This window comes from Miniopterus natalensis, chromosome 6 (assembly GCF_054644295.1).
Source record: "Miniopterus natalensis isolate mMinNat1 chromosome 6, mMinNat1.hap1, whole genome shotgun sequence".
In the NCBI taxonomy this organism is placed as follows: Eukaryota; Metazoa; Chordata; class Mammalia; order Chiroptera; family Miniopteridae; genus Miniopterus; species Miniopterus natalensis.
This window is the reverse complement of record NC_142086.1, coordinates 41,480,299-41,504,498: the sequence shown is the minus strand read 5'-3', so window position 1 is coordinate 41,504,498 and position 24,200 is coordinate 41,480,299.

The following is a 24,200-nucleotide window of genomic DNA, read 5'->3' as shown; positions in this document are numbered from 1 at the left end:
TTGGAGTCATTACCAGGGCATGGCTGATTGAATCATTTGCCGTGGTTGAACTAAATCAACCTCTTCCTGTCTGTTGAAGTTGGGGTTGATATCACATGACTCAAAGCCTCAACCCTGCTGTGGCCTCATCTTGAGTCATTTTGTTAACATAAACTATCTGGGGCCCACCAAGAGTCGCTTCATTAGTGTAAACTATCAGGGATCACTATGAGAGTTTCTTATCACTCCAAGGATTTAGGGGTGACCTCCCAGAAACGGGGGATAAAGCCAGCCACACTCTTTATTGCACAGGACTAGTGTATAGAAGTACCATTGATTTTTGTATAGTCACTTTATAATCTCCAACTGTATTCAGTGTGTGTGTGTGTGTGTGTGTGTTTCTATTGCTTATAGTTTTCTATACATAAGATTATGCCACCTGTGAAGAGAATTCTACTTCTTTCTTTTCCGTCTGGCTATTTCCTTTTTCTTGCCCAATTGCCCTCTTTTGAACCTTTAGTACAATGTCAAATAGAAGTGGTGAGAAGGGATCTAATTGTTTTGTCCAGATCATAAGGGGAAAACATTTTTTTCACCAGTATGAATAATATTAGCAGTGTGTTTTTTATAGATGCCCTTTAACACATTGAGGAAGTTTTCTTATATTCCCAGTTTTTTGAGTGTTCTTAATAATGAAAAAATATTAGATTTTGTCAAATTTTTTTTCTGAATAGATAGATATGATCATGTGTTTTCCGTCTTTATTCTATCTCTGTGGTGTTTTACATTGACTGATTTGGGGATGATTCACCAAATTTGCATTCCCAGAATAAATGCCACTTTGTCAGGGCAGGTAATTCTTTTTAAAGTTTTCTTATTACTTATCATTTAATTTTACACTTTGCTTAATTAGTTTTGTTTTTGTTTTTGTTTTTCTAGTCATTACTCTTGTGCATACATAAAAAGGGAAATAAATCAGTTAAGGCATTTCCCCAGCCTTGGTCACGTTTAAGCCCTGACTCTCCTGAATCTTTTTGACTCAGAGTCCCTGATGTGTGTGCTTTCTCACACAACGAATTCTCCATCCAACTAAAGTGCTGCTAGTGCAGCATTTCTAAAATGAACCCCTAAAAGAACTAAAAGCCTTCAGCACAGGGCTTTTAAGGTATTTTTGAAATTAGGTGTAGCTAACTTACTTTTAATTCCTGGTACTGGAACAGCACTAAACATGTCTGGTTTACCACCTTCCCTGACTTCTCCTTGCAACCACTTGGTTTCTGAGGGTAGATAGAGTCTCCAAAACTTTCTTCTCACAACCATTCTGCAAGTTTTTTCCTGGTGCTTAAAAAAACCCCACTTAATCCTTTTTAAGTGTAGAGTACCATAACCTTAACTATTTGCACATAGTGTAACAGATCACTAGAACTTCTTCATCTTGCAAAACTAGAAATTTATATCCTTTGAACAATTCTTCTTTTCCTCCTCTCAGGCCCTGGCAATCACATTCTACTTTTCATTTCTAAGAGTTTGACTTATTTAGATACCTCGTATATGTAGAATCATATAGCATTGGTCTTTTTGTGACTGGCTTATTTTACTTAGCATACTGTCCTCCAGGTTCATCCATGTTGTAGCATATTACAGGACAGGATTTCCTTATTTTTCAAGGCTGAATATTATTCTATTGTGTTGAGTATACCACGTTTTCTTCATCCATTCATTCATTGAAAGGTAGTTAAGTTGTTTTCACTTAAGTAATCCTGCCATGAATATAGGTCTGTAAATATTTCTTTGACATCCTGTTTTCAGTTCTTTTGTATATATACCCAGAAGCGGGGTTGCTGGATCATATGGTAATTCTGTTTTTAACTTTTTGAGGAACATCTATAATCCTTTTGCTAACACCTGCGCCACTTTATAATCCCAACAGTGCACAAAAGTTCCCATTTCTCTACATTCTTGTGTGAGCTCTTATTATTTTCTGGTTGTTTTTTTTAATGTATGTATCCTAACAGGTATGAGGTGATATTTCACTGTTGTTTTACATCAGCACCTTGTCTTTTATAAACAATATGGGCAGGAATTATGCTCAATATCAGGGTCAATGAACCTCTTAGGCCAAAAGCCTCCAGACATACCATTTCTAGATTGTCCTAGTTCACACTAAGGTGCTTAGAAATAGAACCCTTATTTATATCCTGGCTTTGCTCCTTCTTTCTTAATATACAATCTTGTGACTGTTACAGAACCTCAGTTACTCAGTTTTTCATCTGTAAAATAGCAATAATATGCCTCATAGGATGGTTTTGGGGATTAAATGAAATAATATATGTAAAGTGCTGAGAACAATATCTTGTACAGAATAATCTCCTATAAATATTAACTCTTAATAAGATTATTTAGACTCTGGCATAGTTGCCTTCTCAGAGTGTCATTAAGTAAAAGTAGGAGATTCACCATATAGAGTAGGATACGGAGAATTATACTCAATTAAAAAGGCATCACCTGCTTAGGAGAGATCTTCCCTGTCAGAGGTATGAAAGTCAGGAACAAAGTGTATGCTTTTGTTTTAGTGGGCGTGGCAGCTTTGTTGAAATAGAGATCAAGCCTGGATAAAGTTAGCCGAGGTTTCTCATAGATTCTCTTAGATAACTTTTAAATCATCAGTCTTATTGTGTTAAATGCTTTTATGAGTTCCACATTTTATGGTTTTCATAAACATTTTCAGAGGAAGAGACTGCTTCAGGAGTTGTTATTAAGATGTTGAACCAGAAGTCACAGGGCAGTTTTTTAGCTTATTTTAAAACTAAAAGCCAAGTGAAAATTTTTGTGTAGCACAAAAGAATTTTTCATAAGAATTGACCAAGCCTGTTCTCCACCACCTACCCCATCTACTCAGGTTCATTAGATAATGTCATAGTCAAAGAAAGTGAAGGTGATAATGCAACCGACTGATGCCATCAAATGACAAAGATAATTTTAAAATAATAAAACTACTTTATGATCTAAAAGTGCCCCTATGAAAATTATAAATGTTTGCTTGGCAGTAACGGAAAGCCTCAAAGACTTCTCAGCTTTCCGAGTTGAATTATCTCTTTCTTGACAACTGCCAGGTCTCCCTGGGCTTGGCATAGTGCTGACACATAGTGACTGCTCAATTAATTACCCGTGGATGAATGTGGGGCTTCCAGGATAAAAAAAATCTGGCAACAAGAGGATGATTAATAAGATAAGAGGAGGAGGCAAACCTCATACAACATAGTGGCAAAAACGTAAAAGCCACATACTCTACATCTCATATTTAAGATAGGAACCGAAAATGTTAACTGAGGGTGGGCGATCAAATTAGAAGAATAATCTTGAGAGATTTCAAGTATCCAACTAATAGAGACCAAGCCAGCATGAAATCCTGTTGAAGCCAGGTGTGTGAATGAGGTCTGTTCACTCCCTAGAATAGGCCACCTTAAAATTCACTAAGAAAGTACACCGGTTTGATTCGTTGCGGGGAACAGAACCTTGTGTCTTATTCATCTGTAAAGAGAAATAGGAAGCACCAAAATTTAACACAGTGATCATATGGGGAAAGGAAAATAAACAAGCAAAAATACATTTAATATGAAGTTGAAATTTAGAGTTTGAAAATGGGCCAAATAAGATGCTAAGAACACCACCATCAACAGAAAGCAAAATAAAAGTCAATAAATCACAGTAAGCCTGAAGTCAGGTTTTTTAAAGGAGTCCTGCAATGAAGAAAAGTATTTTTATAGAAAGGGAAAGGTCAGGTAAAGGATGAGATCAGGGTAGCTCAGAATTGTGGCAGGTCAAGGGCATAGTAAACATTTTTGGCAAGTACAAAAAAAAAGGTAATTCAAGGAAAATTTGTAAGAGTTTCTAATGCCGACAATAATTTCTTTAAGCACTTCAAAGGCAGAAAACCAGAGAGAAAAACACTTGGCAATGTTGGTGTGAAAGGCGCTCTTGGGAATGAAAGGGAGAGAGCAAGGAAAATAAATGAATCCTTTGCTTGGGAGTTTTCGGAGGAAGACATGAAAAGAATCTCCACTCTCAAATTATCTCTTAACAAAGACAGATCAGAGATACTAGATCAAATGCCAGTAAATGCTAGGTATGTTCTATGTGTAATTGAAAATCTAGATGAAGATAAATAGCTTAAGACTGATATCATCCATCCCAGTTTTTTGTCAAGAGATGCCTTTGGCCTGACCAGCGTGGCTCAGTCATTGAACATCGACCTAGGATCCACGAGATCGAGGTTCGCTTCCCAGTCAGGGCACATGCTGGGGTTGCGAGCTTGATCCCCAGTAGGGGGCGTGCAGGAGGCAACCGATCAATGACTCATCACTGATGTTTCTATCTCTCCCTCTCCCTTCCTCTCTCTGAAATCAATAAAGACATTATTGTTATTTATTTTTATTTTTTTTAAAAAGAAATGCCTTTTTCTACCTACTCTTAACCTCTCTCTCCGACATGGCAGCTATTTCCGAGTGTCTTCCCCTGGCCAGGTTCAGTATGGATTGCTTCACACCCTGGTGAGAGGAGCATGATGACGGCTGATCATCTGCTTCAGCATCCCAGTTGAGGCCCTGCTTTCCCCTCTGCTGCATGTTCTGTTCCTATTTCCTCCCTGTCTTCCAAGCTTCCAGTTGCAGACGACCTCCCCATGTGCACAGCCACTGACCTTTTGGACTTTAGAATCTCTCTTACTCTGCTCTGTATAAGTATGTGCACTTGAGACCTATTGCATATCTGGCTCATGACTTTGTTTGCCCAGGTCCTAGTGCTTGGTGCAGGCTCTGTTTTCTCCTCCCTGTTCTGTGGTCCCAGCATCTCTCAGATTCCCTAGGCCTTTGCTGCTAATAACCTGTTGAGAGAGTTTTAAAGGAACTCAGGGGTGAAATTGTGGAGTCATTGGCATAAATATGCAAACTGCCATAAACGGGCCACTCTGCTGTGTGACTGCCAAGGAAACTCTCAACCATGAGAGAGAAGGGTTCCCTGGAGACCAGAGAGTTACAGACCAGTGAATCTCATTCTCTGTTGGGCAAACGGGTAGGATTTCTAACAAAGGTTTATTCCACTGATCACTGAAGCCAGAGCTTCTGAGACTTCCAAAGAGGACTTATAATGGCAGAGTAAATTGAACAGGTACACCCTGGGTGTTGAGGGTACACCCTCGGCATGATTTGAAGAAATCAGCTACAAGAGCAAAATGTGTTTTAATTTTTGTATTTTGTCTGCTATGTTCATGTGAACCTTGCATTCCATTCAATGATAATATTTTAGGAGATAAATTCTGTTTTGAATTCTGGTTCCTGAAAAAAAATGATGTAGCATGAGCTGTTCACGCCTCTCTAAAGTCAGTCATATAGAGGTCAGAGGGCAGCTCAAATCTGAGAAATGAACACAAAAATAATAAGAAACCTTGAACTGGCATGTATGGAGAAGGAATGGGAGTTTCAGTAGCCTGGAGTAGAGGTCAGTCAGACACAGTGCTGGAAGATGGATGGGATGGTTTTTCAATTCTGCTTTTGCTTTTCCTGCACCTTGAGTTAGGCAATCATTGCTGACTCCATCATCTCAGCACACAACAGCTCAAGCCACCTAGTGTTAGGAGGTATTATCAAGCAATAAAAAAAGTCCGCTGAGGCAAGTAGGTGATGACCAAAGGCATGGCTGACTGCTCTCAGGCATTTCCACCTACATTCCATTTTCTTCCAAACTCCCAGGGCTACTGGGTAGTTTTTAAAGAGGCTGGCCCTCCCAGCATTGCTTTTTTCAATAAGTTCAAGAACAGGTCTTTAATTGGTAACAGTAGCAACAAGTGGGAGCAGTAAGTGCCGCATATGATAGAATCTTCCCCAGGGCTAATACCGTCACTTCTTTTGCAACTCATTAAGGACACAAACTAGGAATGGGGTATTGGCGCTTCTCCCTTGCACTTTACTTGATATGGTAGCTGATATACTTAGGGGAACGTGAGCCCACTGATCAAAATAAGTAGACATTTGAGAGGTCCCAAAAGAAGGACAACCAACTAAACAATATGGAGCAGAATTACTGGAACTGATGAATTATAAATTTACAATATGCAAAATAATATGCTTAGTGAGCTATAGAAGGATATGAAGCAGAAAAACTCACACAAAGAATCAAGCAGAAATGTTAAGTCTGAAACAAAGGGAGTGAAAATCAAGAACACAATAGCTGAGATAAACAGCAGGATGAGTAGAGCTGAAAATGATTCAGTGAGCTAGTACAGATTGAAGAAATCTGTTAGTGGGTGGCAGGCAAGAACAAAGAGAGACAAAATTAATACAAAAGTTAGAGAGAGTGTAGAAGTAGTTGATAAGGATAATAAGAGTCCCAGGAAGAGACAAAAAATATGTTTTAAAATTTTGACTAGTTGACGACATTTTCCCTCTAAATCTTATAGTAGAGTTGATATCTCAGGAGGATTCACTACATTCATCATACAGATATATATCAAGCCTTTACTACAGAAATATCAGGAGAAAAGATATATTAATTCCCCAGTAGGTGTGTCTGCATATGCATTGATACAGGAAGGAAAGTGATGTGCTGGCGGCCATGAGGTGTAAATGAAACCTTGAACGAGAAGCCAGACAATATGATTTATTTTGACTTAAAACTGGTGCCAAAGATTTACAACAAATGAGTGCATGTTCATGCATGCTTGCACGCATGCACACATACACACACACATAAGTTATTCTAATAACTTCTTATTAGAATGGTATTGTTCATACCTCGGTCATTTTTATAGGAGAAGAAATGAGGAAGTCAACATATCAAAATAGAAGAAATACTGGTCTTTCACTCTAGGGGTGTAAAAGTGAGTTCCTGAAGGTATTTGGCATGATTGGACCTCATGAAAACTTTTAATAAATTTTGTAGGAGTTTTCAAAAAATTTTTAAGTTTGATAATACATTGAGGACTTTCTAATACTAAAATTCCAAACAGATGTGCTGAGTGGTTGACCAGATTGCTAGTGTCATGTAGGTTGGTTTCTTGGTCATGTTAGACTACACTTCAACACATGCACCCAAGTTAACATAATACATTTTCCCTTATTCTTAATGTCTGTGTTCTAGAAAATCCAGGAAGGTTACAATTGCTTGAGGAAGGAGATAAATATGACAGAGGGCCTATAACATGAGAAAAGTTGTAAATAAAATATATATTTTAAAATTCTGGAAAACCTAGGTCTAAAAAAACCCCAATGTTTTATTAAAGTTTGTTTAATAAAGCTAGTATATTCATGAAAATTTCATGTGGATTTGTTCTCTAAATGCCAAGCTTACAGGGATCCTCTCAGGTACCAAAAGAGGTACATTTATACATGGCTTATGTGATGGTTAATTTTATGTGTCAACTTGGCCAGGCTTTGATGCCCAAGTGTTTTGTCAAGCGCTAGTGTAGCTGTTGCTGTGAAAGTGGATGTGATTAACATTAACTATCAGTTGACTTCAGTGATGTGGATGGGCCTCATCCAATAATGTGAAGGCCTTGAAAGCAAAATCTAAGGTTTCCTTGAGAATAAAGAATTCTGTAAGAAAGTTAACATAGAAATCCTTCCTGAATTTCTAGCCTGCTGGGCTGCCCTACAAATTTTAGACTTGCCAGCTTCCATGATTGTATGAGCCAATTTCTTAAAATAAATCTCTCTTTATATATATGTATCCTATTGGTTCTATTTCTTTGGAGAACCCTCACTGATACAGCTCACAAACTCAAGGCATTCTCTGGATAGAGGTACTAGACAACTCACTTTATTTAAATATAATTTATAGGCAAGGATAGATTTAGATGTTTAAGTGTTATCACTTTTACCTTCTAAATATCTCCTGAATACAACCAATTTCATTACTTCCATGGCTCAATGAATTCAAACTACCTGTCTCTCAAATGGACAGGTAAAAGATCCTCATAGTTTATTGGCTTCTACTCTGCATCATTTTACTTCTCCCATCTTGCCAAAGGATCCATGCCAATTTGAAATGATAATTCAATCCCAATCATATATTCTATCCACTCTTTTGAAGGGACTATGTAGTCTGGCCCCTACCTATTTTTCCCAGTTTATTTCACTCCAGTCTTTTTTTCTTTCTTTCTTTCTTTTTTTTTTTTTTTTTATGCTCCTCTTGTTTCTAGCCACACAGGTCTCTTTTAGTCTTTTACACTTTTTATATTTCATACCACTAGAGAGGTTTTACAATATTTTAAGCATAAAGTGTTTTTCTCTGTCTTTTTTGTCTGGGAGAACTTTTAAACATTCTTTAGAGAGACTCTATTGTCATTTCTTCAGGTGAGCTATCCCTGACCTTTTCCAGGTTTAATTCCATTGTTAATATGCTTTCATGGCACTCTGTAGCTCTCATTGGTTGCAGTTATCACAGCTCAAATGTTATGTTTGCTCTTGCTATAATATGATTGATGTCTGTCTTCTCTACTAGATTGGTCCTTCAGAACAGGGATCATGACTGTTTTGTCTTTCATTCTGAGGGTTTACACAAGATGTGACACATAGCCAATCAATAAATACTTGATGAATAAGTTGATTTATGGATTTATGCATCATCCATTTAGAGTGATGGAAACTAGAGATATCTGGGGTTACATTTTAAAACCTGACTTTGGCAAAATATGCTCTGGTGTGATTCATTAAAAAATATTTAGATTAAATGGATCAAGAAGTGTGTCTTTTTTTATTGCATTTTATGCAATAAATGACACATTTAAGTTCCCAACATATCAGATACCCTGAATCTAGGTAAGCTTTATTTTTGTTTTTTGCTGTGAAAAGGTTATGGGCTTTTAGATGATGCTCAGCAGAATATATTCATATATCTGTTACAAAGTTTTGCTTGGCAATCAGTCGAGAAAGGAAGAAGCAACTTTAATCAATTAGAGAGCTGCTGATTCACAAAAATCTAAGTTTAATGGAGACTTTGGCCAGCACATTAAATGTTACTGAGTGCATGGTAGTGGCATGCTTGGTGGATTAGCTGAGCTGGTTAGATCGAAAGATACAAGGGGAAAAATATGAGTCAAGCAGGAGCAAATACGTACCAGAAGCTGATAGTTTTTATCATTGTTCTTCAAGTGGCTCAATAATTTTTAAGAAATGGGTAATAAATATAAAATAACATCATCCTGCTGTTATAGAGGTTTATAAAATGCCTGATTATAAATTGAATTTATCTGACAATTGGTATAATTAATTTAGTAAAATGATATCAAATCATAAAGGGTTGTAAAGGTCATTTAGCTGAACTTTCCAGCTCCCTTTAATAGGGAGGAATCTAATCACCTACAAGGTTGATTGTCAAGAACATTGGCGGTGATTAGTGAGTTTACTGCTTCCATAAAGAAGCTTCTGTTTTCAGATAGCTCTGATTGTAAGAAAATAATTTCTCTTCTGAAGCCTAAACCTATAGCTCTGTAATTTCCATTCTTGAGTCCCAGTTCTGGATCTACATAGAATAAATTTAATACCTTTCTCATACATCTTCACCTCTTTTATTAAATAAGCGAGTTGCTATGCAGTCTGATTTTCCTTGGGCTAAACAGTCTCAGATCATTAACCATTACACACTTTCTTGATAATTACCCTTTCCTTCTTATAAAACCTTCCACTTTAAAAAATTTCTTCCTTGAATATGTTAATTCAGAAGTGAATACAAGACCTATGTTTACTCTGATAAAAACAAAAGCAAAATACAGTTTGTCTCATGCTTCAGCTCATCTAAAAATTGCGCTCCTGTTAAAATTGCAGATAGATGTATTTGTTTTGTTTTGTTTTGCCACAGTTATGGACAGATCAGTTGAACTTGCATCTAATTGAAATCCCAGGCATTTATCCACGATTGGCAGTTAGGCTCTTTTTCTTTCTCTGTGCTTATTAAATTAACTTTTTTAGTTTTTATACAAAGCTATTCATTTATCCATATAAAACAAAATCTCATTAATTGCAACTCATTTTTCTAGTATTATGATATCTCTTAATCTTCATTTAAAGTTATGTAATTTATTGATGACTCCCAGATTTGTGCATGTAAAAATTGATAAATATGTCATTTATATCTTAATCCAAGATTATGATAAAATGCTGATTAGGATAGAGCAGGAGTGTTGGAGAATCAATCCAACCCCACAGATCCATAACTATCATTTATCTACATTTTATACTTAACTGTTCAAATAGCTGGGAATCCATGTAACTGTACCATCTTCCAGTTTGTATTTCTCCAACAACGCTAAGAGATTTTATCAAACTCTATTGACATTTAATAATAAAAATTCTTCTAAAAAATTATTTTGAAGTACAGAGGATACTGTTTAACTATTGCTGGGTGATTCCAGAGGGCAGTCTATGTAATCTTCAGAATCTGTTTGTTTTTTTCTCTGTCATGGATTTGCTTTCTTCTGATTGCCCTAATTCTGATGCAAGTTCTCTCTACATGGTGGTCTTCAGCAGATCTAGGGTTATATGCATAAACCTCTATGCATAGTCCATATATAGCAGATAAAGGGAACACCTTTTAGTTGCCAGAATTCTTTGATTGTGTCTCTGCGCCTGAGCTCATTCCTAAACCAATCACTGTGGCCAGAAGGATGTGATACTCTCCTACGTTATAAAGCTTATATAAAACAGTTCCTTCTAATAATGAAAGTCAGAGAATATATAGTACTTCATTTGATAACTGTGTGAAACCAAATACGTTTTTTGTTTCCTTATTATATCCAATTAAATCAAGATTATTTTCAAGGAATGATCATAAATAGTGATTTTTTTGGTGATCACTTTTTTCCTTCCCTTCCTGATTTTTTTTTTTTTAAACTTTTATCATGTAGAATTTCGAGTCTATACAAAAGTAGGTAGAGTAATATAATGCACCCTCATGGACCATCATCCATATTTAACAGTTATCAATTATAGCCGATGTAGTTTCATTCTTACCTACTTGACCCTCAATATTATTTCAAAGCTAATCTCAGGCTACTTAACAGGTAAATATATTAGTGCATATCCCTAAAACATAAGGACTTTGAAAAAGTAACCACAAAATAATCTCAACTAAAATAAATTCTCAATTATTTTTTAATGTCATAGAATATTCATCAGTGTTCAGATGTTCAAGCCTCTAAAAAAGTTTTAATTTGTTTATATATATGTATATGTATGTAGGGTGTCCCCAAAATGTATACACACACTTTGAATAATTATAAAGGCAGTGTTTATTAAAATACATTTCATTTTCAAAATTGAGCTCTCAGCTGTTACAGTGTATGTGCATTTTGGGGAGACACCCTGTATGTATTCAGATTATACATAAGTTTCAGACATTATAACTGAGTGATGTCTTAAATCTTAATCTATTGGTGGCTTCTTTCTCTCTATGCTTTCTTTTTCCTCTTCTTCTTCTCCACTCTTTCTGATGCATGTATTTGTTTGCTTATTTATTCCCTTAATTCTGCAGTTTCTCTGTTGAAAGAACAAGGGTCATTTGTTCTGGAGCATTTCCCACTCTGTGTTCTGCTGGCTGCATCCCGTTGGTGGAATTTAACGTTTTTTATTTCCTGTGATTTGGTAGTTTGACCCGGGGGCTTGGGATTGAGTGTCAATGTTATCATGGTGACTACTTTTTTAATAATGTTGTCTTTGTCCATTAGGAGGCAATTAATACCTGGTTGTTAGAAGTTCCTGTTATTCACTGTCTGGATCAATTATTGATTCATTTAGGTATGGCGCTGTTTTACTTCTATCATTAACTCTTCATTTATTTCCCAGACTATTTCCATGAAAAGATACTTCCCTTTATCTTGATTTGTTTACCCTGTGGTATAATTGGATGGGGAGTTAGCTTGAATACCTGATTTTTCCCCTTTCATTCTCAGTTCTCAAATAATGAATTGAATCATTAACACTGTAACCAATTAGGTTTTAAAATATTTTTTACTATTATTTGAACTAATAGTTTGAAATATGGTATGTTTCATTCATTGCGATTTTTATTCCAATTGATGCAAGTCCCCCATTTTTGATAGTGGGAACCTTTTCAAATTTGCTCCTGAGTTATTCTGACCCCAAGTTCACAGTCTGTCTTTGACAGTTGTCTCTGGTATGCCAAAATGTTCCAGACTCATACAGAAATGAATCAGCCAATTCTCTAAGAAGTCCTGGTTTCTTTAAGTGAGAAATTGCCCGTAGAGACTGCATTGTGGACAATATGAGTGCACATTGCTACTGGTTTGGACATTGTTTCTAAGTCTTTTAGGTGAACAGAGCTAGGAAATATTGTTTTTAAGATAAAATATATCCAAAATTTATTTTGATACTTCCACGAGTTTCAAAATGAGGATAACTGGGGTTTTACTCATTTCTTTTATCTATATTGCCTTTATCCCATAGCAAGAATTACAGTTTTCAATGATGATGCTAAAAAAGATGGAATGTCCCACCATTACTCATTCACTTTATCCCCTAATACACAGGTGCAATAATCTACTGCTACTCTACTACAAATAATATTGGCCAGTGAAAATAGTTTAACACCTTATTTGCACTTTTTGTTTAAAAACCTAGGATATATTCTACTAGTATGTGAAGTTGAATTAGTGTGTTTTAAAGTCTCTTGAAATTGCTCATCTTACTGAATACATAGGTTAATTTATTTTATTTTTAATTGAAAGTATTGCTTTACAATATTATTATTTTAATATTGTTTGGGAATATATTGACATAGTCCCAAACTCAAATTTTCAAAAGTGTATTCCAAGAATTCAAGCTTCTTTTCCTTTTAACATCACTGAACTTTGTTTCTTCTCCTATATAACCACTAAAAAATGCTATGATCTATCTTTCCATTATTTGGGTTTTTTTTTTTAATCTTTCTTGAGTATACTTTTTGGTGTTCAGAAAGACTGCATTTTTGTATTAATGTTTACTTTTAAATTAATACCTTTTTATGATATTCTAAGTTGCTTTCTTTAAATTTAGTTATTTTCTATTGGTTCCCTACCATTAGCGATATTGGAATAACTAGCAACCACTTCTTCCTAGCCAGACTTTCTCTACAAGCATCTGATCTTTTATCCTAGTTAGAAGCTATGAAGCAATTGTCAAGTCTATTCTACGTTCATATTTTCTTCCCTTCGTCTCCCCATTTTGATTGCTGTATTTTACTTACATCATCAGAGCACAAAACCATTATATACTATAATCTTTCATTATAACTATCATGTAGTTTTAAATCTACAGGTAAATATATGTTTAGTGCTTACCATAGTGTCTGCCTTTTCATCTTTCAGAATCTTTCTTTTGTTTTATATAATATTCAGGATTTGTAATTGTACTTAACAAGTGCAATAGGGAGAAGCATATATATTTCATATTTTCAGCAGTCAGATGCTTAGGCCTCTAAAATTTTTAATGTTATTTTTTACTTCAAAACAACATCTTATGTAAAGTTTCACATACAGTAAAAGGAATTATTATTATTTTTTACCTGAACTATGTGCTGATATGATACCCTGTTATCCTGAAATACTTTAGTGCTTATTTTTATACATGAAGGCATTGATATATATGAATCCTCAAAGCTAACTCAGATTTCAATGATTATTCCAATTAATCTTTTTTATAATAAAGTTTCTGGGTCAACAACCATGTTATCTTTAGTTGTTATATCTCTCTAGTCCACCTCAATCTTGCAAGGTTTCTCCTTAGCCTTTCAATGAGTTTTGTAACATTAACACTTTTTAAGTTCACATTATTTTGTGAATGACCCTTAATTTGTGTTTTTCTGATGCTAATTTACGATTAGATTCAGGCTGCGTGTTTTGGGGAAAAATTATAAAGGTGATATTGTATTCTTCTCTTTATCTCATATTAGATGACCCATGATTTCAATTTATCACATGACAGATTATTTCAATTTATCCCTTATCTTTGATTATTTGACAAGGTAAATTATTCTTTTCCCTTTGTAATTAATAAATACTTGGGGAAAGAGTTCTACTTTGGAACTTTGGAACTATATATAAATATCCTTATCCTCATCAAACTTTCAATATTCATTATTTATATCAGTATGAATTCATGGATTCCTATTTTGTGTAAAGAATTATAATTTGTTAATATCATTGTTTATTTTGATGCTAAAATGATGGCTTGATTATTGAGAGCTTCTCTAAGCTGGCTTTGTCATATTCTCATAATTTAAGCACTTTCTTACTTTTTATCACAAGATATTCCTGGCTTATTTTGTACTATCCCTTCTCCTGCCTTGGAATCAGTCATTTTCCAAGGAATCCTTGGTTCCTTTTAGTGGAGAATGGAATTTAGAAACCAAGAGCTGAAGGCTAGGTGTTCTCATTACTTTTGAGGCCACTGCCTCAAGACTGCCTCAGTGAAAAGAGCTAGGTAATATCTATATCCATAAATATGTGCATATTTACATCTGTATTTGTTTCCATAGATATTTATCTATCTATATTGAACACTCTAGACTTTCACTAGTCCCTCCAAATCCAGTCCAGTACCATAGGATTCACTTTAATTTTCTCCCTTTGAATATTTGTAACTGTCTTCTCTGACAGTGAGAAACCAGACTCTTCTTATTCTTAATATGTTTCATCATTTTTATGCTTATGCAACTAATATCCTTTTGCTGATTATGCCTTTTCTACATTATGCGGCTCTCTTCTTTATCCCTCCCTACTCTGCGTGGAGCCGCCTTGCTGTGAGGAAGCCCTTCTTATCCTGCCTGTGTTTGAACTCTCCGTACCAATCCACCCGCCAGACCCTCCATGTACACCCTGCTCAGCACACTCGGGCTTTAAAGTCCCATGCTGTCCCCTCTTTTCCCTCCAGTGAGAATATCATCTTCACTCTCCTCAATCCCATCCATTGCTTTTCCCCCTTCTTACCACTATGCAGATGCCTACCTGGGTTGGTTCTACCTAATGCCTTTTGGAGTGAGTTGCTTAGGTAGGTAAGAGAAGTGAAAGACAGAAAAAGAAGAAGAGAAAAAGGGGAAAGTTGAAAAATTGACAGGCTATTTTTAAAAGAAATATTTCTTATGTTGCTGTCATGCATATCCTCCTTGTGGACATTTGACATGTTGTGCCAGTTTTATGCAAAATGTAACTTGAGGCTTTTCTGCACATTGTTTTGTGAGATACTATGCACTGAATTTTGGAGCTGTATAGTTTCCTGTAAAGACATCAGCTGAAAAACATTACACTGAGAAATACATAGGTTTTATAAAGTTTGAGTATTAAAAACCAAGTGGCAAATATTAACTAGGAAGATAGTCTTCAAATATTAAGATAATAATACTCCTTGACCAAATGGAATGCTATTCTAGATATATTAGGATGGGTCAGTATTAAGAAGTCTATTTATTAATCACAATGGTAATATATTTTAAGAGAAAACGCATGTCATCTTAGATGATGGAAAGACATTTGAGGCAATCTACTGACAAAATTCAGTCTTTAAAATAGAAATATATTTATCTCACATCCTAAACCAACATTATGATTATTGGTGAAATACTAGAAAAATTTCTACTGACATTAGGAATAAAATAAGGATGTTCATTAACTCCCAGATTATTAATCCCCCTCCTCCCTTAGGATAAAAGAATGCAAATACATAAGAAAAAGAAGCAGAATATATACAAATGAAAATCATAAAAATGTAATTATCTGCAGAAGTTATAATTGTTTACTTAAAATTCAACATAATTAACCAAAAAACACTATAAATAAAAATTCAATAAGGTGTCATAATATAAAATTAATATACTAAAATCTGTTGTTTTCCTATAGAAAATCAAAGACAGTAAGAAAGATAATGATGGTTAAAAAGATCTTATTTATAATAGCAATAACAAAATTATGGGAATAAATTTAACATGAAATGTTCAAGAAGAAAAAAATATATAAACATTACTGACAGTTGCAAAGGATAATTCAAATATATGAAAAGGCTTACCTTTTTTTTTTTTTGCATAGGAAAACTCCATTTCATAAAGATGCTATTTTTTCCTAAATTAATATATAAATAAAATATTATAACCCCCCCCCAATATCAACTGGCCTTATTTCAAGACCTAACTAACATGGTTATAAAACTCATAGTAAAATTAAGAAAAAAAAAATATATCCAAGAAAAGCACAAAAAGAAGAATCACAGGGAAATAATTTTGAAATTACTGTAATTAAGACAGGATAGTACTTATGTATGAGTAAACAGATCAATGGAATAGAAAAGGAGTTCCAGAAGTAGGTTCAATGTATGCAAGTTCATTATATTTTAGAGTTTAATTGTATCTAAAAGTAGAGAAAACATGTTTATATAGTAAATGATTTTGGGAAAACTGAGTAACTTTGTAGAAAAACATAATTTTCTTACTTCTTACATCTAAAGGCATTCCAGTTAAATCAAACACCAAAATATAAAGCTTAAATTATGACATTTATAGAAGACAATACAAAAGGGTTATATTTACACTGTTGGAGTAGAGTAGCTTTATTAATATGACACAAAATCCTGGAGCCACTAAAATCAAAGAGTGAGCGATCTCTCTCTCTTTTTTTTTTTTTTGCTTAATCCCTCCACCTCTCTCAACATCCCCCTTCCCAAGAGAGAGTGAGGGGGTGGGGGTAGAGGTGGAAGAAGGCATAGAGGGGGTAAATTGTGATGGAAAAAATAAAATAATAAATAAATAAATAAATAAATAAATAAATAAATAAATAAATAAATAAATTCAAAGAGTGATAAACTAGATTTCCTAAAAATTTAAGTAGCAAACTCAACAACAAAAAATAAAATCAAAAGACAATTGATTACCTGAGATATTTCCCATACATATCAGGTACAAAATGTGAATTTTTATAATTTATAAAGAATATGTGCAAATGAACATCAATGATACTCCATACAGCCTGCAAAGATTATCCACTGTCATTCCAGGGAAGCCAGTCCTGTAGAAGTGAATCTCACACACCTACTCATGGCAGCCCCAACCCACAGCCCAATGTAAATATGGTTAAAGGACATAAAAAAATGATACACAAAATATAACTGTCTTGGCTCTTAAACATATATCCCAAATGACACCCATGCAAAGATATGCATTACCACATTGGTCTGCAGTAGCATAGGATGAGAGCAACCTAAATATCTATCAACAGGGAGCGATCAAGAAATTAATGGTAATACTCTGTTCACTAAATGGAATACTATGTTGGCACTAAAAAGAATGAGGCAAGAATGATGGAAATAATTATCTATCTTCTATGTATGTATGTATGTATCCATCTATCTATCATCTATCTATCTCTATCTATCATCTATCTATCATCATCTGTCTATCTATTATCTATCTATCTATCATCTATCTATCATCTATCTATCTATCATCTATCTATCTATCTCTATCTATCTATCTATCTATCTATCTATCTATCTATCTATCTATCTATCTATCTATCTATCTATCTATCTATCATCTATCTATCATCTATCTATCTATCATCTATCTATCTATCTATCTATCTATCATCTATCTATCATCTATCTATCTATCATCTATCTAATCTATCATCTATCTATCTATATCTATCTATCTATATCTATCTATCATCTATCTATCTATCTATCTATCTATCTATCTATCTATCTATCTATCATCTATCTATCTATCATCTATCTAATCTATCATCTATCTATATCTATCTATCATCTATCTATCATCTATCTATCTATCTATCTATCTATCTATCTATCTATCTATCATCTATCTATCTATCATCTATCTATCATCATCTATCTATCATCTATCTATCTATCTATCTATCTATCTATCTATCTATCTATCTATCTATCATCTATCTATCATCTATCTATCTATCATCTATCTATCTATCATCTATCATCTATCTATCCATCTATCATCTATCTATCTATCTATCTATCATCTATCTATCTATCTATCTATCTATCTATCTATCTATCTATCTATCTAATCTAATCTATCTATCATCTATCTATATCTATCTACCATCATCTATCATCTATCTATCCATAGCTATCTATCTCTATTCCTATTTCTTATTCATAGGTAGATGAAAAAAGATCGAGAATAAGAAAGTCATCCTTCTTGTGTGTGTTTATATAATTGTATTTCCACATGCTTGCCCATGATTGAAAATTTTCAGCAGGCTATACTAAAAGTTGGAGACATCCGTTTTCTCTAGGAAAGCTGACTGAATGGCTAAGACAGTAGTAGGAGAGATACTTATATCTATCTCATGGTATACATTTTCGTTCTTTTTGCTTTTTTCCCAGGTACATCCATATAATAAAAATACAAACAACAAAGCTCTGCGTATGATGTCATATGTCAATTGCATAATTTAGACATAAAGATATACAATAAACAATGGGTCTGTTGGGTGACAAATGTGAACCAGTTAGTAGGTGTGTTTATCAAGGTGGGGCAGGGGCTAGGTGGAGGGGTGCAAAGGGGAAGAAAATGGGGGCACCTGTAATACTGTCAACAATTAAAAAAGAATTATCAACCAAATGCGGCAACATACTACAGAAAATCTATCTAAACCCAAATGCAACACCTAATACACAATAGAGGAATTGATTTTTGTGGATTCGACCTGTGTTCAACTACTTACCAGGTGTGTGAATTTAACAAATTTTGTTAACCTCCTTAAATCTCAGTTTTTACATATATAAAATGGTGATAATAATAGTACCTATCTCTAGAGTAAATACATGTAAAATATGTAGATTTATGTAAAGTATAATAAACATGATAATAAACCCTCTATATGTTTTCTCCCTCCCACTCTCTTTCCTTTCTTCTTTTTCTTTGTTTTTATGTCTGTCTTTCTTTCACCAATTGTTGCTCAACGTTTCCTACATTCCTTCTTTCTTTCCTTCCTTTCTTTTTCGCTTCTTTTGTTTCTGTTTTCTTTATATATTTATCTCCCTCCTGCTTATCCAAAAATATTTTGGGGTAGTCCACAAATCACACAGTATAGCCATTATAGAATTAATTCTCTGCCATCTCCTATTACAGGCTTCATGTGGGTAGGTTCGTGTGCAAGGCTATTCACTGACCGTTTTCTTGGTTTCCAGAGCCCTAGGATGTCATTGCTCTGTCACTTGAATCAGCCCTAATGACACACTCAGGCCCTCTGGCCACTCTGTACTGTCTTCTCTCTTTAGTAACAGTTCTCTGACAGTTTTGTCCACCAATGGACATCAGTCCAAACACTGAGCTGCCATCCCAGCTCTCACTTGTATTTCACAGCTGGATCTTCCTGTATTTATCCAGAGCAAGTTCACATAAAAAGGGCTCTTAGAGGTTGAGTAGGAGCACATACTACAGAGATGTGTTAATACTTAACAAAAGACATGATCTATTCCCCCCACTTATACTCCAGAAAGTAACTGCCTTGTAGCATAATCAGATGTGTCCATTAACACTTTTCCTACCTATGGTTTGACACAGCTGGAGCCCCAATAACTTCCTCTAAGACTTTTCTTATCTAAAAATAATAATCTAAAAATAATATGTCCAAGATGGCAACACTTCCATCCTGTAAAAAGCTGGTGTGTCTGTCCATCTCCCCTGGGACCAGCTACATAATTTGTATTCACTCACATTTCAGCATTTGCTCACCAAGGTAAGTATGCCCAAACCACTTAGTTCTGATCTTACATTTTTCTCTAGAGACCTGATTTCTCTAGAAGCACCATTCTATGGAAATACCTTGTCTTTGTGATTTCTGCCCAGAGACTCTGAGGATGCAAAAATTGGGAGCACAGAAGTGATGAAGAGCTTCAGAGCAGAGAGAAGCTGCCTAACCGGACCTGCTTGGGGAGGAACGCAGGCTCATGCCTTCTGAGGGCAAGAGTAGGCTGAGAGCCCTTTGACAAAGCCACTGGCAATGAGGAATTTATAATTTCCCAGCTCTATTGATGAGATGCAGAGAATATGAAAACATGAAAATGACTGTATTTCCAGACAGAATATATGCAGCTGAACTTAGAGAAATAGAAAACAGATACCATTTTGTACATCATTCTATTCTCTTTTATTTAAAACCAAGTACTATGGGGCTAAAATTAATTAGAAGTATAAACTTATAGGATGAAAATCATGTAATGAATTTCTAGACCAAAAACTAAAGGTAAACTGGATTATCTGCTATTTAAATTTTTTTCCAGTTTTTTTTTTTTAAATTACAGATAATAATGGGTTGTAAAGTAATGAGCCCTTTAAAAGTGGCAAGAATCCAAGGGTGTTGGAAACAACACCTGGCGATACTTTTAATTTCCTTTCTAAGAGTTCATCATTGCGTGGCTCTGCCATTAGGTGAATGGATATATAATCATTTCTTCAAATTTGTTAGCTGGCTGCAGCGTTCTCTTTATCAGCATTCTGAGTAGTATTTATTTCTAAATGGTTTTGTTATTAGTTTTTTGATAATATATTATTAATGTTTTGATAATAGATTAACAGCACATTAATAGTAAATACTTTAATAGTATATCTTGAGTCAAAGACATAAAGCCACAACAACCTAACAAATTATATCACATTTCTATGCACTTATTCTTTTTTGCTATGTTTCATTCTCTTACACAACGTCTGCCAGAAATATGTCCAATCGTTTATGCTCATCAGACTCTGTTTAGATGGTTTTACTTGTCCATGATGCTTTGCTTTTTGAAAATCTCTGAAGAGGCTGCTCTTTATCGGAGAGCTATATTCTCTCAGATCACACTTACCCCTGCCAGCCTCTTGTCTGACTCATAGCTGTCACACTCGTGATGTGCTCTGACAGGCTACCTGCTGGCCCTCTGGAAAATGGAGAAACGTTCTATCATACTTAACATTTAAACTATCCATGAACGTATTTTTTCTTCTGGTCTATGTATTAAAGGCATATCCAACTATACCAGCATCTGATTTAAAAAACATTCCATTAACATAGTTAGATATGCCCACTGCCAGCCCCTTCTCCCAGCAATCTCAACAACAGGCAATTTCATATAATATGACTCATGCAACAAAATGTGCTACCCATGTATCCTTGTTGCCACCTTATTCCACGGAACTCACTAAATTATACCCCCAAGTAATTGTGTTCTTAAGTGTACATGTCACACTTCTTAAATTGCCCTTTTTAAAATCATTACCCTGCTACCACAGGAAAAACCTGCCCCATCTTCCCCTTCCTCTTTCTTTGTCTGACAGTGACAGCTAGAAGGCTGTGCTGCATAATGAAATGGTTTGGTTTCCAGTCCTGAATTTTCCACTTATTAGTGATGTGTAACCTTCGGTTTTCCCACCTGAAAATTAGGGATAATAATATCTATGTATATGGCAGCATTTGCACAGACTTAATGAGTTAATGTGTAGGTGGGTCTAACTGGTGCACAGTATAATAATGACGGTTACGGAGGCAAGGAAATCCATGGATTTTTAAAGTAAATTTAGCATAAAGAAAGGAGCATGGAGAATAATCAGAACATGACTTATATTGTCTGTAAAAGAGATGATGAGGGCCTTAGTCTGTTTAAGCTATTATAACAACAAATACTACAAATGGGATGGTATAAAAACAATAGACTTTTTTTTTTTTTTTTACAATTCTGAAAACTGGGAAGCCCAGATCAAGGCTCCAGGATATTGAGTGTCTGGTGGAGGCCCAGTTCCTGGTTGATAGACTGCATCTTTCCACTGTGCCCTCACATGGTGGGAGGACTGAGGGAGCTCTTTGGCGTCTCTTTTATAAGGGAACTGATTCCATTCATACAGGTTCCATCTCATGACCTAATCACCTCCCAATGGCCCCACCTCTAAATACCATCACATTGGGCATTGGGGTTCAATCTATGAATTTTGGGGGGACACAAACATTTATACCATAGCAGGACCTTAACTAAGGCAGAAGCAATAAAAGATAGAGAGTGTAGGATTGATATGAGATATTCTAAGGTTATGACTTGAAAGTACTTTGTTAATTGGTTGAGCATCATGAAGAAGTGGATAAATAAAATATCTAATTGAGAATTGGATATATGACTCTGAATCTCAGGAGAGATCTCTGGGCTGGAAAGCCATGAATTGGTAATCATTACTACCTACTGGGTGGTGAAGCTGTGAGAATCAATGAGCCCCCAAGGAGAACACATCAGGTGGGACAAGCAAGGTTGGTTGTAATTGTCAAACTCATGACTTTTTAATTTTATGTTTCAAGTATCAACAACAAAGATTTTAAAAAATTATGCCGTCCATTTGGTTTGCTTTTTTGTAATGCATGGTACTCCCAGGCATTATCACGCTTTAAGACAGCTCTGTATCAGGTGTAGTAGCACTTGCATAGTTTTTTGCTCTTTGGATACCCATTGTCCAGAGAAATTTACTGGGCTCCATTAATTCACTATAAATATTTCCTTGCCATTGACTATAATGGAAACCACTGTATTGATAACAGATTTTCAGAATTTTTTTTTTAATTGGGAAGCAGCTACAATTATAATGCTGAAATGTGAAAAATCTATGCATTTTGGAACTGGATAAACACAATGTATTTATATAGCAATGCCAGGAAAATTGTTTAACTTGCAACTTTATGAAGGGCCACTCCATGAAATGAAAACTGCATATATTTTATTACACAGATAATTCAAGCAAATGTGAATACTTCATGGCAGAGAGCTGTTATCAGATTTTAGTGTTTCTTCACTAAAATTATAACCCTTAATAAGAATATTGAAGAATATAATCCTTGGTTCTGTAGACTTCTTTTCTTTCTTTTGTCATTGTTTTAAACTATGATCATTCTTTTCTGTCTGTGATGCAGTTTTTTCCTATGCTGTTCTGAATACAAGTGTCCATATTACTACCTGTGACTTGCAACCAGCTTTTTATACCTAAAGTGCTAAAGTTTGTTTTTCACTACTAATTCTTTATCAAAAGGCAGATTTATTAGTTTCCAGATTCCACTTTTCTACATGAACTTCCACAAATAGGAGCATTTACGTGCTTTCATTATAACATTTCAATGGAATGATGGTTTTTGAATTTTTCTTATACAATGACATAGTTACATTAAGTGAAGTCAGAAGTGAATGATAAATTAGACAATATAAATATGCATCTTTAATTCCTCTTCCTTCCTCAATCTTCATTAATAAATACCTGATCACTATCTTACCTGTCTTTATCCCAGGTATTTTAACAAGCAACTAACCACTTTAATATTTTATCTATCCCCAATTTTATCTAAGACTATGTTTCTGTTCAGAAAGGTGTAGCTCTCTCCAAACATGTTGCAGGACTCATGTGTCTAGGAAATAAGAGTACCCCTATCTCCCATGAATGGTGTGAATCAAGAGTATTTTTGAGCTCAGGGACTTGGAAATCTATAAAACTGTTGGTGTGTATTAATTATGATGTTTGGCTAACCAGAACATTTTTACCCTCTCTCCTACTGAGAGAGTTTTACCAGCTGTGAAGTAAGAGTCAACAGAGTTTACAAGGCCACCCTTACTTCTGTCACCAATTGCAAGTTTGGGGAGTTCCCCAAACCACACTGTGTCAATAGTTCACTAGAAAGACCCATAGAATTCACTAGAGGCTCTTACACTCAAAGTTATAATTTATTACAGAGAAAAAGTACAGATCAAAATCACCCAAGGGAAGAAAGAGTTGCATAGAGCACAGTCCAAGATGAGCACCAAACACAGAGCTTCCCATCACCCTCTCCCTGTGCAGTCAGGGCAGTTACTTTACTGTTATTGAAGTGTGACATGAGTGGAGTATCACCAATTAGAAAGCTTACTTGAGCTTTGGTGTCTAGTGTCATTGCTACGACCTCATCATGTAGGAATGGTTGACTGCCCACATGGCTAACCTGTTTGCAGCCCCTCAGGAGGTCAAGCTGTGTGACCCAAAGCACCCACCCCACTTTACATTGTTGATGTGGTCAGATGCCTCACCTCAAGTCACAATGTATCCATCTTGCTGGCTCAGGGACCCCAGGCAAAAATAGATACTCTTATCTGGCATGACATTTCAAGAGTTTAGAGATTACCTCCCAGAAGCTGAGGGCAAAAGTCAGACCTCTGGCC